At 38.6% G+C, this 14,701-nt stretch overlaps 1 pseudogene; it reads right to left on the minus strand.

Annotated features, from left to right (window-relative positions):
- Positions 1–12,490: 12,490 nt before the first annotated feature.
- LOC138168621 (small ribosomal subunit protein eS1-like) lies at positions 12,491–13,284 on the minus strand (annotated as a pseudogene).
- Between the last annotated feature and the right edge of the window lie 1,417 nt (positions 13,285–14,701).

Raw genomic sequence — 14,701 nt, forward strand, 5'->3', positions numbered from 1 at the left:
TACATATAAAGTCTTTTTCAGATTTTACAGCACTATACATTTATTGTTATTTCTGATAATGCCTAGATTCTCTATGTCCTGTCTTATTCACTTATATACTTCAGATTTTTATGTATATTCATCTTTCATTAAAGTTTTGTTTTATTTTCATATAAATGGGAATAATAAATGTTTTAAAATTTTCTCTCCTTCACAATAAAAGGAATTCCTCCTTATCATTGTTTTTCCTGATAAGATCTCTCTTTTTTTTTCTTTCCCTTCTCTTCTCTGCTGGAGGTAGCACTTTAGAGTTCAGGGGACTGGATTTAGAAAGGCCCGAGTTCAAATTTGAGCTCAGACACATCATAGATAAATGACCATGGGCAAATCATTTAAGCTCTGTCTCAATAACAACAGTGCCTACTTTTCAGGGTTGTGAGGATCAAATGAGTTAACATTCCTAAAGCACTTAGTGCCTGGCACATAGTAGATGGTATATAAATGTTTATTCCTTCCTCCCTGCCCTACCCTCACCTTCTCTCCCAAATTAGTCAATATTGTTTGGTTTTATTGTTGCTTTTTTAAATCAACTTAACTGTTCTTTTTAAATGTTTTATCAGCTTCATGATCTTTTATTTCAATCTACTACAATGCTACTAATCTCTCCTTTGATTTTAAATGTCTATTTTCGTACTTCAGTACTTCCAATTTGTTGATATTCTAGTTTTTGAAATTGTACACAATTTTTAGTTTTTTCTTTCTTTTATTAATATGAACTTTCATAGCTATAAATGTTCCTCTATGAACTACTTATTTAACTGCATCTCATAAATTTTTGCATATTGTTTCAGTGTCATCATTTTTATATAATTATTTATTCTTTAGCTTCCATGAAATATATAATAGAAATAACATCTAATAAATATTAACCATCTATTTATTAAATATTATTTATATAATATTATGTATTATTTATTTACAATAAGTTATTACATAATGAATATAAATACTAATATAAAAATTTATTTTTAAAAAATATTTCCCAAAATGATTTCATTTTTAGTTGCATTATGTTCTTTAAAGGATATGATTTTGAGTAGAAACAGGACTTCTGAGGGGTTCCTGCTCCCACTTCCTCCAATTCATGGAAAAGATGACTCTAAACAAACTTTGGAGCTAAAGAACCCACAAAATGACACAGAGAAGCTAACCTCCTACTGAAGACAGTTGGGCAGGCCAGCAGGAAGGGGCCAGTGAAGTGTTCTGGGAGCCGAGCCCAGCCCCACAGTAGCTTGAAGTTTTAGCCTCAGGGCGATCTGACTAGCTGCCAGCTGGAGGGAGTTCAGATCACCAGCATCTGTGGTGGTTTCCAGAATTATCAATCTATAGATGCTAAGGACAAAATGAGAGGTCAGTGCAGTGTGGACATTGGGACCTGGGAGTTCAGGAGTGCAGTCCGGCCTTTGCTGCCGGGGTGAGAAGTGACTGAGGTGTGGTGGCCATCCAGCCACTGCCACGTGGCTGCTTCAGAGCTCCTGGCCTGCAGATTGTAGGAGGACCAAGCAATCAGTCTGAGGGGTAATCATTCTTGCTTTAACCTGCTTGGATCTGAATCACTGTCTGGGGTGAAGGTCCTGGGGTGCGTGACCAGTGTGCCAGAGCATGTAGAGACTGCAGAGAGGGCAGCCAACTAACAGCTCCAGCAGCTGAGAAAACCCCAGTGATTTGGGACAAAGCTCCCCCCTCTGGTAGCAGAGTTCTACTGTGGCAAAAAGCTCAAAAGTCAAGTAACTGAGTGGCAACATGAGCAAGCGAGGGAAGCAAGGCAAGCACAGCAATCTGACTTTGGATTCCTTTTTGGGGGACAAAAAGGATCAGGGCATGGAACAGGAGTAAGACAGCAAAGTCAGAACTCTTGCACCAAAAGCTTCAATCAAAAGCATAAGCTGCTTACAGGCCATAGAGGACCTTAAGAAAGATTTTGAAAACCAAATAAGAGTAGTGGAGGAAAAATTGTGAAGAGAAATGAGAATGATGCAAGAAAATGATGAAATGAGAGTCAACAACCTAACTGAAGAAAATAACACCTTAAAAACACACTAACTGAAATGGCAAAAGAGGCTCAAAAAGCCAATGAGGAGAAGAATGCCTTAAAAAGTTGAATTTGCCAGATGGAAAAAGAATCTCAAAAGCTCACTGAAGAGAATAATTCCTTCAGAATTAGATTGGAGCAAATGGAAGCTAGTGACTTTATGAGAAATCAAGATACTATTAAACAGATCCAAACAAATGAAAAAATAGAAGGCAATGTGAAATATCTCATTGGAAAAACCACTGACCTGGAAAATAGATCCAGGAGAGATAATTTAAAAATTATTGGACTACCTGAAAGGCATGATCAAAAAAAAGAACCTAGAAATCATCCTTCAAGAAATTCTCAAGGAAAATTGCCCTGGTGTTTTAGAACCAGAGGGCAAAACAGAAGTTGAAAGAGTCTACTGATCACCTCCTGAAAAACATCCCAAAAAGAAAACTCCTAGGAATATTATAGCCAGGTTCCAGAGTTCCCAGATCAAGGAGAAAATATTACAAGCAGCCAGGAAGAAACAATTTGAATACTGTGAAACACAATCAGGATACACAGGATCTGGCAGCTTCTACACTGAGGGATCGAAGGGCTTGGAATATGATATTATGGAGATCAAAGGAGCTGGGATTAAAACCAAGAGTCACTTAGGAGGGTATATGGGCATATGAATACATATATGAGTGTGTGTATATATGTGTACAGGTATACATAGACAGAGGGCACAGGATCAATTGAATAGGAAGGGATGATACTTAAAAGGTGAAATTAAGAGATGAGAGAGGAATATAATGAGAGGAGATGGGGAGAGATAGAATGGAGTAAATTATCTCATATAGAAGAGGTAAGAGAAAAACTGTTACAGTGGAGGGGAACAACAGGAAGGTAAAAGGGAATGAGTCAACCTTATTCTCATTGAATTTGGCTTAGGGAAGGAATGACATACACACTAAATAGGGTATCTCACCCTACAGGAGAGTAGGGGGGAAAGAGATGAGAGGGAGGGAGATGATGGAAGGGAGGGCAGGCTGGGGGGAGGGAAGTTGGAAGCACCCACTTTTGAAAAGGGACAGGATTAAAGTAGAGAATAGAACTAGTGGGAGGTGGGATAGGATAGAGGAAAATATAGCCAGTCTTTCACAATATATCCACTATGGAAATGTTTTTCATAGCTACACATGTATAACCTGTATCGAATTGCTTATCTTCCAGGGTGGGTGACGAGGGAGAAAGGGAAAGAATCTGGAATTCAAAGGTTTAAAATAAAATGTTTAAAATATGTGTATATTATTATTATTATTTTACATGTAACTGGGAAATAAGATATACAGGCACTAGGGCATAATGATCAACCATGCCCTACTGGAAAGTCAGAGGAAGGAGGAGGGAAGATATGGGAGAGAGCAGATTGGGGGGAGGGGATATTCAGTGTGATCACTGTTTTGGGGTGGTAGGTAGGGGAAAATGGGGAGAAAATTTGTAACTCAAAATCTTGTGGAAATGAATGATATAAACTAAAAAATAATAAAAAATATTTTTTATTTATCATAAAATCATATTATTGTTTTGAAAAATTACTTCACTAAGTGGTACATGTTTTAATTGATTTTTAAGGTTTTCTTCTGTTTACATTTAGTTCATGGAATGTATTATACTTCTTATCAGCAATCAGTTTATCTTACCCTAAAATCATATTTGAAATACATTTCTTTAGAAATCTGAAAAAATAAAATAACATAAAGGATATGATTTCTATCTGAGCTTGGTTCTCTGGGGCTTGGTGACTGCTTTTTCTAGATAAGTTATCCTAGAGTACCTCTCTGCCAAATTCTTTCTGTTTAGACTTTGCTTTAAGAAAAATTCTGGCCAGCTTCTTATAAGATTTCCTGAAATATGGCATTGCTTATTGGGGTTTTTTTGTTTGTTTCATCATGATTTTCTTGGAGATCAGTTATTGTTAGATGGTCTTGCCAATCTCTGAAGAAAAAAGGCAGTTCAGAGATTGGACCAGTGATTGTTATCAGTCCACTACTGCTTTGGAGGATGGGAAGAAGCTTACTCTGGGATAGTGCTGTTGTCCCCTAAATTCCTAAGAGCAAAACCCTGATGATTTGTACCATAGTTACATCTCTCATTATACAACCTTAGTGTTAGGACAAAAGTAGGAAAATATATTGACAAATTCTGCTTATAATTAGTGAATCTATTCAAACTTTTTGTGTACTGATCTATATTATCAATTTATGTTACTTCTTGAAGTCAGAGTACTCCATGAGTTACTACCTGCAGCATCTAATAAACCTTCTATTTCATCTTCTTAATTTACAAACTTCTAGTCAATGAATCGGTCAATAAACATTTTTCAAGTGCTTCCTATATGCCAGGTACCATGCTAAGTGATGAGGATACAAATTCAAGTGAAAAAGAGCAACAGTCCTTGCCTGCAAGGTGCTGACAATCTAATAGTAGAACACTGAAGTTAAAAAATGGGTTAGGGGAAAACGGGGAGAAAAAGGTACCTGTGCTGCCACTGGGCCCCTGTACTGGGTAGGAGTTCAGTGGGTACTGCTATTGCTGGGGCCTGGTTCAGTTAGTTGCTAGACATTTATCATTTCACTGGCACACGCCTAATCCTTTCTACATTTGCCCTTCCTAGCGAGGAGGAAATTATTACTTTTAATCTCCTGATATTCAATTCCTCCTGACTTCTTTGAAGGTAAACTGAGTTCTGAGTAAGCCTCCTAGTAAAACTTGGAGAAAGCTTACATTACCAGGCTCATAGGCCCAGGAACAACATAGCTGGAGGGCCTAAAAGACAATTTACTGCAATTATCTTCAAAATACAGTTTTTAAGGATACAGAAAATAATCACATTGCTGTCTTTGGTTTTCCCTCCTAAACTGTAACATGGAGTTTAGTGTCTAATCTCCCAGAATTGGGGTGTGAGAGAGGGACCCTCATAGTAAGCAACCTCTATCTCACCAGGCATCACCAAAAACACCACCAGAAGCATGAAAGCCAGTGCCATCCCACCTTCTTCTGCACTGTCCATCCCACATTTCAGCAGGCTCATCATATTTCAGTCCTGCTGATGATGGCAATTGTTCAGGCGGTGGAACAGACTCAGACCCATCCCCTGGAAATTTAGTTTTGATATTAAAATGAAAATTCTCCAAGAGCTTCCTCTTCTCCCCTCCTTATCTCAGCTCACTCAGATGCTTTCTGCCATTCTCCTACTTCACCCCTGTCTCCCATAAGGAGATGACTCTTTTCCTTGCCAAGGTAAACTCTTCTACCTGCACAAGAGCTCCCATTCCATCCCATCTTCTCCAGGAGATTGACCTATTATCCCCTCCTTCACTTATCTTCATTATCTCCTCATTCTTGTCTCCTGGATATTTCTCTTTTGTGTGTAAACATGCCAATGTCTCTCCATCTTCAAAAACCCTTCATTTGATCTGCCCATCTATCATCCCATTATCTCTCCTTGAGATGGCCAACTGCAATTAGTGCCTCCATTTCCTTTCCTCTCACTCTCTTCCAAACTCTTTGAAGCCTAACTTCATCATTCAACCAGAACTGCTCTTTCCAAAGTTACCAATGATCTCTCTCTCTTTTCTTTTTTGCTTTTTTTTTAGGGGGGAAGGCAGGGCAATTTGGGTTAAGTGACTTGTCCAAGGTCACATGGCTAGTAAATATTAAGTGTCTGAGTCAGGATTTGAACTTAGGTCCTCCTGACTCCAGGGCTGGTGCTCTATTCACTGCGCCACCTAGACACCCTTCAATGATCTCTTAATTGCCAAATCTAATGATCTTTTCTTCTTAATACTCATCCTTCTTTATGTCTCTGGAACTTTTAACACTGTAGAGCCCCCCAGAATATCTTGTCTTGGTACCCTCTCCTTTCTAGATTTCCAGGACATACTGTCTCCTGGCTCCCTATTTGTCTGACTGATCCTTCTCAAGTAGTTTCCTTTGCTGAATCTTCATTCAGATGACATTGGCTAGCTCTGGGTGTCCCCTAGGGCTCTGACCTAAGACCTTTTTTTTTTCTTTCTCCACACATACTATTTCACATTGTGGTGTCATCAGCTCCCAAGGATTTAATTCCTATCTCTATGCTGATGATTGTCAACCCTAACTTCGTTGACCTCCAGTTCCAAACCTCCAAATATCTATTAGGTATCTCTAACTGGCTGTCCCATAGACATCTTAAACTCAGCATGTCCCAAACTGAACTCATCTTTTTCTCAAAACTCTTTTCCTGACTTCTGAATTTTCCTATTAATGTTCTCCCTGTCATCTGGACTTTTAACCTAGTTATTATCCTCAGCTCTTCACCCTCCCCTCCATTCTGTGCCCTGAATCCCTTATCCAATCAATTGTGAATTCCTATCAATTACATCTTTGTAACATCTCTTGGGTATATCCACTCTGGTGGAAGCCCTCATCACCTCACACCGGGAATACTGCACTAGCCTGATTCATGTCTCCCCCTGCTCCAGTCCCTTCTTAACTAGATGTCAAATTGATCTTCTTAAGGTGAACAGCTGACCATATCACTCACTCACACACACACTCACCCACACACACACCCCATTCACTCAACTCCTGTGGCTTCCTTTTACTCTCAGAAGTAAAGATAAAGTCCTCTGTTTAGCATTCAAAGTCCTTCATAACCTATTCCCTTCCTAATTTTCAGTCTCCTTACACTTTTTCTCCCCTCCACATAACTCTGCAATCCAGTGACACTGGCCTCCTTAAGACACTACATCTCATAGCTCTGGACCTTTTCACTGCCTGTCCCCCATGCCTGGAATTCTCTACCTCCTCCTGTTTCCTGGATTCCATCAAGTCCAATCTAAAAAAATCCGACCTTCAACAGGCCTTTCCTGCTCTGCCTTAATTCTGGTGCCTTCCCTCTGCTGATTATTTCCCAATTATCCTATAGATATCTTTTTTCATGTTGTCCCCTCAATTAGATTGTGATCTTGAGAGCAGGGACTATCTTTTGCCTTTATACCCATGGCATTCACCACAGTGCCTGGCACATAGGAGAAGCTTAATAAATGCTTGTTGGCTGACCAAAATGAGACACTCAGTAGGCAACAAATGTAGATTTACTTAGTCATGACAGGAAAAGGGTAGTCAACGAGGATGGCATTGAGGACACCTCAAGCTGATTCAGCTGAATGAAGTTCTCTTGCCTGGGTGGTCCATCCACTGCACCAAACCATCAGAGGAGGTACCTGGTGCTCCCAACAGCAGTTTTGCATTCAGGCGACCAGGAAGTGTTGTCAATAGCCTGAGCCTTTGGCCAAACAAATCTCAAAGGATGATCTCAATGCCCTTTAACAAAAACTAGCCAAACATGCATGATGGAAAGGGTTAGGATACTGTTCCTCCCACATCACCCAGTGTTTATCCCTTACACAAGCACAATGGGTGCTAAATGAATATTTTTTGACTGAATGAATCAATGAATGACATGACTATTGATCTTTTTCCTCTGTTCTCATATGGCAGCCTATCCAGAAACTGATTCATCCCTGCAAAAAGGTTAATTCACAGGGGAAAAAAAATTAAACCATTTAAGTTATTGATACAATAAACATTTGCAAGGTGAGGGGAAACTAGTAATATTTACCATATCTACTGAATTTCTTTTCTTCTCAGGTTCAGTTATTTTGTATAAAATAAAATAAGTTCTAAAGTATTTTAAATCTTAATTTAGCAATTTCCTATCCCCATGATGTATATTTCAGATCTGTCAAGTTCTTTTAAAGGGCATCTTTTCTTCCTGACACTTGGTGGATGACCTTGCCTTCTATTTAACAGAAAAGATTGAGTCCATCTGGCAGGAGTTACCTTCAAGTTCACCTCGATATTTAAATGTTACCACATTTATTTGCTCATCCTTTTCAGTAGCATCAGAGAAGGAGGGTGTCCCTTTTCTCTTTCATAGTTAACCTCAGTAACTTGAAAATGTGTCCCAAGCCTACTATTTTCTCTTCAGAACACACTGCAATCTTATCATCTATGCAGGGGTAGGGAACCTGTGAAGTTTGGATTCAGTCAGAGGGCTGCACTTGAGGACCTAGAGGGTCACATGTGGCCCCAAGGCCGAGGGTTCTCCACCCCTGATATAGTTAACCCTTCTGTGCATGTAGCCACCATATGCCTAAGGAGGGTACAAGTTGGGCCAATGCCTTGCAGCAGCATTTCATTTACCTGTTCTCCAAGCTATATATCTTAGGGTCATTTCACTTCTCAAGTTCTTTCTTTATATGAAAAAAAAAAATCACACACTCACAAAGCCTCCATCTGCCCAAACCAAAGTGAAGAGATGTTTTTGCTAACCTATGGTTCTTCTACTTAAGAAAACAAGTAAAAGTCCTTGCTGGCTGATGATGTTATCTTTTGATCTATAGAATCATAGATTTAGAGTGGGAGAGGACCAGGGGGGCCATCTTGTCCAAAACCTTCATTTTATAGATAAGGAAACTGAGACTCAAAGAGGTAATTGACTTGCTCAGTGCCACACAGGTAGTAATGGAAAGAGGTGAGATTTGAACCTGGGTACTCTGACCCCAAGTTCATTATTTTTCCTTCTGTACCACATTTCCACAGTTACACTGGATCCCCTGCCCTGTAACAAATATCTTCAGACCTTCCATCTCACCCTACTTTTATCTCTTAGTAAGCCCACTTCAAGTTACTCTTATGCACTGGAGGAATGTATATAACTTCAACTATTCAGTAATTCCCTGACTCTACAGTTTCAAAAAGCTTTCTATCCTTTGTCATGGTCCTCATCATTTTATTGCTATTACCTTTTATCCTGAATGACTCTGGTCAGTGTTTTTTATTCTCACACTATAGTTATGAAAATGAAGAACTGCAAGGGAACTCTGACATTGCTGACCAGTCATAATTAACTCTCTGCTTCATAATTCCAGTGATGAATAGCTTGCTACCTACCAAGGAAGCTTAGTTCATTTTTCAAGAACCATAGTAATTATTTAAAGGATTTGAAGATAAAATCTGGTATCTTCCTGTAAATTCTACCCACTTATCCTAGTTTTGCCCCCTAGAATCAAGCAAGACAAGTTAATCCCTCTTCCATATGAAAAGCATTCAAATATTTGAAAATTGCTACCATATTTCCCAAGCTTTTTTTTTTCCTTCTTTGGGATAAACATTCCCCAATTCTTTCAATGATTCTTGTATGGCCTAGCTTTGAGTCTTTCCACTGTGCAGCCTTTATACCTATTACTATTAAATTTTATCTAGTTAGCTTTAATCCTTTGTTCCAGCCCCCAGAGATCTTTCTGGAGCCTGATTCTGTCATTCAGTATATTATTTGTGCAGGAGTTTGCTGGCAAATATTTAACAATGATCTCCCCAAAAAAGAAAAACTGTAATCCTGACACACTTAAATTTAATTCGTATTATTAACCACTACTTCCTTAAGGAAAAGCCACAAAAAAAATAAATCAAGCCCTAATTTGTAGCATTTGCCAATTTCCAAGATGTAAGTGATCACACTGAAAATTTAACAGTCAGTTCTCAGGTACTAGTTAGCTCCAGCATACCCCTGGTTAGATTCCACAGGTCATTCTTTGCTGGGTTTAGCTGCCAACAAACTCTGGAATGGACTGCAGTTCTTAGGCCTTTGGGAATTCTCAAGGTCATAGCCTAGTCCACACCACCTCCAACACTCATTCACTCAAAAGTGAGAACAAATACTACTAACACAAGAAACAGGGTCACTGTGTGTCTTCCAGGGTGAATAAATAGCTGCAGGAGAAAGGCATCCTCCTCTTTTTCCACCCAGATGCTGACAGTAGTCCTTATCACCAGGAAAGAAAAACACCTATTGGACCAGTCAGTGACTTTTGTATGTAGGCACACCCCATTCCTGTCAGCAGCCAATCTGTAGGCTCCTCTTTGCCACACAAGCAGAATAATCATAGAATTACCTGCACATATTGAAAAACAGGAGAAATAGAGAGCAGGGTCTTCCATTATGTACTCTCTGAAGCAGTCTCATCAAGCACACACATAGATCTCCTATTTATGCTGCCAGAACTGGGTTCTCATGGGCCAAGCCCTGTGTAATAAGCCCAAAAAGCAGGTTGGAGGCCTACTTTAAAGGGCTTTACATGACAAACATGGGGAATCTGCATTTTTATCCAAAGCAAAAGAGAGCCCTTGAAATTGCTTTTACCTTTGGCACTAATACAGAGCCTTGCACATAGCAATCACTTAATATCTGCTTATTGAATAGAATTAGTGTGATACCCATGGAGAAGGAGATTGTGTGTGTGTGTGTGTATGTGCCTGTATCATCTGGCAGCAGCACTATGCCCTCTGGGCATATGGTGGCTCCTCCTGTGAAGTGGGGAATTTGATTTCTTTGGGCACTCGGAAACTTTATCAGTAGAATCTCCTTCCTCTGTAGCTGAGACACTTCCTTGGTTGGGAGCAGGGGTTCTGACACTGTGAATATGCCCAGAATTAGAGATTTATTAAATCTTAGAACTGAAAAAGATCTCAGAAGTCATCTGCTTCTCATAAGCAGACCTTTTAACTCAGCAGCCATCATAAACATGTGCCCCTAAAGTACGTAAAGGTGGAATTTCGGGCATTTCTCTGCTCCTACTTCTAGATGTGGAAAATCAGTGAAGAAAGTGCAAATTTGAGCTAATTTCACCCACTAGCAATTAATGATACATAATCTCAGCTAGGTCCTCAATGCTACTTTACAATCCTTTTTTATACTCTTATCATTTTATTATTCTCCGCAAGCCAATTCCAAACATCTTCCTTTTTTCATAAAGTTCTCAGCCACATCTCCACCCATTAGAGCTCACATGAGTGAACTTCTTGAAAGCAGGGACTGGTCTTTTTCCTCCCATTTCTTTCCCCCATCCCTAAGTACAGTGCCTGGCATACAGTAGGAGCTTAATAAATTCTAGCTGACTGCATAGTCTAGCAAATCTTAGTCTCCTTCAGATTGAGAAGATTGAGTCCAGTTAAAATGAGTTCCCTAAACTCCCTTACTCCATTAAAAAATAATCCAACTCTATTTTATCATTTCAGAAATGAGCACACCTGAGATGAGCTCTTTTTTAAAAGGGTGGTTGGTGATAAACATATTTGCCGAAAATAGCAATTAGATCATTGCATGAGTTACATAGATTCAATTTCTTTCCCCCAAATATCCCCCAAATAATTTATTCTGAGTCATAAGTTTACAAACTTTACTGACAAAGAAGTAATTTCCAAATTAAGTAATGGACTGAGGGGGGAAATGTATGGAAAAATTATTCATTAATGAATATATTATTTCACCAAGATAAAATTAATTTGGTATCTTTTTAGCATTTAATGTGGAAAAATGGAATAACATTGACCTAATGGTGTTGGGAGAGAAAATTATTCTATAATCTTCCTGTTTAAGTGATAAATAAGACTTTTAAATAAAGATCTGAGAAATGGGAAGTAAAGAAAGATAACCCATTTCTCATGTATTTTGATCTATACTAGAAAAACTTTCAACCATATTCATTTATCAGTTTACTTCCTACCTGTATCCTGAAATAGGATATTTATCTATTTGTTCAAATTATAAGTTTAAAATAAAAATGAACATATTTAAAATATATATTCAAATTATAAGTTTATATAATTTGTTTGATATTTTTCAAATTACGAGTTTAAAGAAAAATAAACCTCATGATGAAGATATTTTATTCTAGACCAATAAAGAACAGAAATAACAACATAACTATATTAGGCTTACTATAGGAAGATAACACTTTAAAATTAGTTGAAGGACCTAAGTACCAACATGGATGCTAGGTGCTGCAGTAAATAGAATACTGGATCAGGAGTCAGGATGACTCATCTTCCTGAGTTCAAATCTGGCCTCAGACACTAAATAGCTATGTGACCCTGGGCAAGTCATTTAACCTTGTTTGCCTCAATTTCTTCATCTGTCAAATGAGCTGGAGAAGGAAATGGCAAACCACTCCAGTATCTTTGCCAAGAAGCCCCAAATGGGGTCACAAAGAGTCAGACATGATTTAAAACGATTGAACACAAACAAAAGTACCGACACCAGTCAAGTGCTTTATGTGTAATCAAAATACAAATATCGTCCAAATCCTGAAGAGAATATCTAATCACAGCAGGACAAGGACATATGCTTTTTTAGGCTAAGTGTTTCATCTGGGGCTTTCAGATGGGTATCAACTATGGTAAGCCCATCTATATACCATGAACTGGACCCCATAAATTGTACTTACTGAGCCATTCTTTCATTGCCTGTTAGCAAGTACTTGAAGCATCTTATCTTACCAGCTCATTTTTTTCCCACAATGATAAATTCTTATTTTTCAATCTTTAAAAGTTCTTATTTTAGACAGGTTCTTGAACTTGTGGTTCATAGCCATCATCCCTTTCTACTTTTGTGCCCATTTCATCTCCTGAAGGTTTTCCAGAGCCACCATCTTCACCATGGAGTTCCTTAGCTTTCCCAATTCAAGTTTGGGCTTCTTGAACATCTTGACTTTTCGGACAAATGCATCATGGAAAGGGTAAATGGACTGGCAAACCTTTTCTATGTCTTTTCCAATGCTGTCTGGAATTAGTTTGTCAACAACTTCTTTAAAAGTCATTTGTCTACAGCTATCAGGTCATGATTTCCATCATTTTCTTACTAATTTGACAGACTTGTTGGTGCTGGGCATAAGAGGTCTTATGGATCTGATTGTTGCACTTTTTGGTAAAACCAGCATAAAAGAGGCGGAGCAAGTACCCATCAGTAGTTTTGACATCAACATGGGCTTCAATCATGGTCGGCCACTTTTTGGCCATGGAGCATGTCTTGTCCTGGGTAAGGTCCATTCCATGGAAATCAGTCAAACAATTTTTACCCAAAACATCTTCAGTAATTAACTTGAACTTATAAAAAGCAACCTCATCATTCTGCAGATCAGCAGGGCTTACTTCAAAAACTTGACCCTAGAGTCCATCAGAGACATTTTTTGTTGCTTGAGTTCTTGTATCCAGTGTCTTGCCAATATTTTGAATGTTGACATAGCTTGTGCTTTTACATCATACCAATCCTTCTTCAAAAATGGATCAACCACTTTCTTCTTGGCTTCTTTTTTGCCACCTTTGGTGACGCATTTATTCTTGTCCATCGCCATGATCCTACCCTGAAAGCCAAAAGCTTACCAACTCAATCTTAACCATGTTAGTGGGGCTCTGAATTTATAATTTCAACCAAAGCTACTTGAATAAGAAATTAAGTATATAAACAATAGTATTTGATGAGTTAAAGACTGTTAAAAAAAATAAACAAGTGTTTATTGAATACTTACTATGTGCAAAGCGCTTTATAAGTATTATCTTATTTGATCCTCACAACAACCCATTTTTCAGTTAAGAAAATTGAGCACACCATAGGTAAGTGACTTTACCCAGGGTTATACATCCAGTAAATGTCTGAGTCTAGATTTGAACTCAGGTCTTCCTGATTCCAGGTCCATTGGACCATCTAGTTGACTGTAGTTCAAAATTGAATCAATTCATTTTTTTCCTTTTGTTTCCAATTGCTATCTTGGTGGCTGCTCAAATAAAGATATTTATTCATGTAGATTCCCATCATTGAGAGAATGGGGTTATATCTTTCTCTGCCAAATGTTGGCACCATTTACTGTTTCTGTATCCTTGAAGACTTTCTAGCTATCATATAACAGGAACATGCTAGAAAGAACTAATCCATCACCCATTGCCACAGAATAATGTAGCAGTAGTGAATCTAAAAATAGGTGTTAAAAACAAATATATCAGAGAACAGGCAAAGATAGTACTTAAACCTACTCTCATTAATGCTCCCATGCTTAGAAATTTTTACTTAGAGAACATTTGGTTACAACATAAAGATCACCCATGTCTGCTATATTCCAAACGAATCTAAGGATCAGAAGGCCACCCAACAAATTCAAAGAAGTCACCACAGCTCCCATGATGTCAGAATGGAACATCCAAGAAAGATACTTTAGGCCTAGATTCTAAGACAGAAAAGTGCCTGATTGCTAAGGCAACTACTGTTCTGCTGTTCAGTCGTAGCTGACTTCATGATCCCATCTGGGGTTTTCTTGGCAAAGATGCTAGAGGGGTCTGCCTTTTCCTTCTCTAGCTCATTTGACAAATGAGGAAACTGAGACAAACTAGGTTTAGTGACTTTTCCAGGGTCACACAGCTAGTAAGTGTCTGAGGCCAGATTTGAATTCATGAAGATGGGTCTTCCTGATTCCAAGCCCAGTGCTCTATCCACTGTGCCACCTAGCTTAAATACTTTTTGATGGTTCAAAGGTTGTTTCTTTCAATCCTTGCGCAGTTTTGACATGCTGGGTCATAAATCTTTGTGCATCCCTGTGGTAGAGCAAGTAATCCTGATTTGACTTTACAACAGAATTACTCCAAGCAGGTGAAGTCTGGGAGGAAGAGTCTTCTGAGTTCAGAGACATGTTCAACTTGCTGCCAGAATGGTGTTACAACACGTTCACTAGTTATTTATTAAATACCCTGCTGGTCACCTTGGCAGTGGAGTTTTTTAGA

This window comes from Petaurus breviceps, unplaced genomic scaffold, assembly GCF_028583685.1.
Source record: "Petaurus breviceps papuanus isolate PSGF00001 unplaced genomic scaffold, PetGlider_PUasm1.0 37, whole genome shotgun sequence".
NCBI classification, from domain to species: domain Eukaryota; kingdom Metazoa; phylum Chordata; class Mammalia; order Diprotodontia; family Petauridae; genus Petaurus; species Petaurus breviceps.